Here is a 3370-nt window from a genome sequence, read left to right as displayed (position 1 = left end):
TCTTCCATCGAGAAGTTTGTATAAATATATTATATCTTATAAAATTTGTTTCAATGCATCCTTAAAATAATTATATATTCATTAAATAATGTGAAATCTTCACAAATTCACCTTGAAATTTTCCATGTCCTGTTACAAACTGCGTTTCATAATGGCCCATCTCCCAATCTTGCTCCAGTCTCTTTCTGGTGTAAAATACCAATAATAAATAATAAATAATAGTAATAATAAATGGTGGTATATATCCGAACGTTTACCTTTAAAACGTTAACATAAAACACTCTGCTCCTAACGCATTTCTGCTCCTAACGCATTTGCCACTCATCTAATATCTCCTCTCTTCTGTTCTTCTGTTTCCGATGTAGTCCTACCCGCCTCCTTGTCTTACAAAATCAACAGCTTATGCAGCAATTATCCAACAGTCCTAAATTGAATGTGAAATCTTCAGGCGGCTGTTGGAGACCACACTTAGCCTAAACCAAACACAGAAGGGTGCTTGCTGTATTCGGCTATCAACAACAATAGTATTATTTGTATTTCGTTTGCGTCTACCAATTAAAGTTTGTCGGCCTCCTCCTATTGGCCGTCCTGGTCAATGTCTTATACTCTCCATTATGTCAAACGGTTTTTTGGTTGTGTTTTGATTTTGTGCAAAATTTTAGTATAACCAGCTGTTTCAAATATTAGTGTCAATTTCAAAGTATTCATCTGTTCAAATGTAAACACACATTTTCTACATAAGAATAACATGGGAACTTTGAAGGCCACTGGGTCAGAGCCCTGATGGAATTCCGAAGCTATTTTGTTTGATGGCAAAACTACATGCTGAAACCTTTCTAACGACACCTTGGACATGGTGATCGGTAGCACCACCACTCCAAAACAATTATGACAAAAATATGCTTAGCGTATTAAATATATAGATGCGTGCACTAACATGTGTATTTGACCAAATTTGTGTAAAACATATAATACTAGCTGTAACCCGCGGGCTTTGCCCCGTTTAACTTCTTAATTTTCAAGATTATCTCGTTCGCATGGCTCAATCACGTCCTGGTTGAAGTTTGTTCGCTACGCTCACTCACCTTTAGGTTGGAGCTCGTTCGCTACGCTCACTCACCTTTAGGTTGGAGCTCGTTCGCTGCGCTCACTTGCCTTCAGGTTAGCTCGTTCGCTACGCTAACTCACCTCCAGGTTGAAGTTCGTTCGCTACGCTCACTCACCTTTTGGTTGCAAATTAGCTGTTGTCATAAATGTAAAAGAAATAATAGTGCTGCACCCTGTTGGTAATTTTTGTAACTTTAATGCTATTGAACATCACAGAACAGAACCAACTTGTTTAATTGAAACAGCTGTTAAGATTCAATAATTTCATTCCTCGTAAGGTTAACATGGGAAACTCCAGAGCCACTGGGGCGGAGCCCGAAAGGATTTTTGAAATAAGAATATGCCTATATGTTAATCGGGAATGTGAGCTATCATCATGCCAAATTTCAGCCCAATCTGACCAGTATTTTTCGCGTTCACTTGTCACAAACATACATCCATACATCCATACATCCAAACTTTCTCATTTATAATATTAGTAGGATACCTTTCTTCAAATTGTCGGTCTTGTTTACTGAAATGAGAACATCTTATCTATCAAGATGAGATTCAACCGATACAATGTAGTTCAACCAGTGTGTCTATTGCCCCATCACTTTATCCCAGGCTAATGTGAAGGACCTCCTTGCAGATATAATTCAAGGTTAACCACTGTAGTGAGTATCATTAGAGAATTGTAAAACCTATCGCACTCATCAGCTCTCTAGAAAGAATCTTCTTCTTCCCAGTGTTCTTATGAAGGAGCAGTTTTGTCATGTGAATGTGGAACAAAACTGAATCTTTATATGTAAGATGAAGTTTTTTTCCCCATGAATGAGAAACACAACTGAATCTTGCTATGAAGATGCAGTTTTTTTCGCATGAATGAGAAACAAAACTGAATCTTGATATGAAGATGCAGTTTTTCCATGTGAATGAGAAACACAACTGAATCTTGATATGAAGATGCAGTTTTTACATGTGAATGAGAAACACAACTGAATCTTGATATGAAGATGCAGTTTTTCCATGTGAATGAGAAACACAACTGAATCTTGATGTGAAGATGCAGTTTTTCCATGTGAATGAGGAACACAAACTGAATCTTGATATGAAGATGCAGTTTTTCCATGTGAATGAGAAACACAACTGAATCTTGATATGAAGATGAAGTTTTCCATGTGAATGAGGAACACAAACTGAATCTTGATATGAAGATGAAGTTTTTCCATGTGAATGAGGAACAAAACTAAATCTTGATATGAAGATGCAGTTTTCCATATAAATGAGGAACACAAACTGAATCTTGATATGAAGATGCAGTTTTTCCATGTGAATTGAGTAACAAAACTGATTCTTGATATGAAGATGAAGTTTTTCCTTGTGAACGAAGAAAAAAATCGAGTTTTGCTAATTCATGTGACACAGCATAAAAGCTTGGTCAATTGAATCTATAATTGTGACAAACAACGCGGAAATATGTGAATGAGTTGTTACCGTGAAGATGACCCAACCCCACTCAAGTAGGTAATTACACTCTTTACTGTCTACTTTTTGTCATGTTATTATATAAATCATCACTGCTCTGTAATTGTATATCTTTCAAGGTCAATGGTACAATTACACTGTTTCTTCACTCCAAGCTTTGCCTTATCTGCAGCTTGTTATTTTGTGATGCCTGTTGTATTGCCACCTGCACTGCTGACGTGACCTATCACGTTACAGCTTAACAGCTTAAGAAATATTTATGACGAGAAACGAACATGCCGTAAAAAGCTAGATACTGCATACAATTAACATGTGTTTTATAGGGGGAATACATATTTTTAATTATTAACTGGACATTTCATTAAGCTAAAAGACATACGGAGAGAGTTTAAAGCTGAAAAATGATTGAAATTGCAATACGACTTTGAAATTATATGCAATTTTACAAGCTATTTAATTTTTTTTTGTTTAAGTCGACTACAGTCATACAGTCTCATACAGTCGTTTTACAGATTTGTATGATAGTATTGTTGTATTATACTATGCATATTAATATATAAAGCTTAGCTCAAATTGAAAGTAAAACTTTTATCAGGGATTAGATATCTGAAAAAACCAAATTTTCAACACAAAGGGCAGATATTTTGAAACAAATGAAAATACAGAAGGCAAATTCTGATATTAGCAAATGCCCCCGCTGCAGCAAACCTGCCGACTAAGCAAATTTCCATTTGTCTGAATTGATTTTCAATTAAATCTATTTAAATTAAATAATGTTTAACGAGTATTACCTAGG

This window comes from Macrosteles quadrilineatus, unplaced genomic scaffold, assembly GCF_028750875.1.
Source record: "Macrosteles quadrilineatus isolate MER2022 unplaced genomic scaffold, UCM_ALF_1.0 Scaffold_5__1_contigs__length_97177068, whole genome shotgun sequence".
Classification (NCBI taxonomy): domain Eukaryota; kingdom Metazoa; phylum Arthropoda; class Insecta; order Hemiptera; family Cicadellidae; genus Macrosteles; species Macrosteles quadrilineatus.
This window is presented reverse-complemented; position numbering follows the sequence as displayed.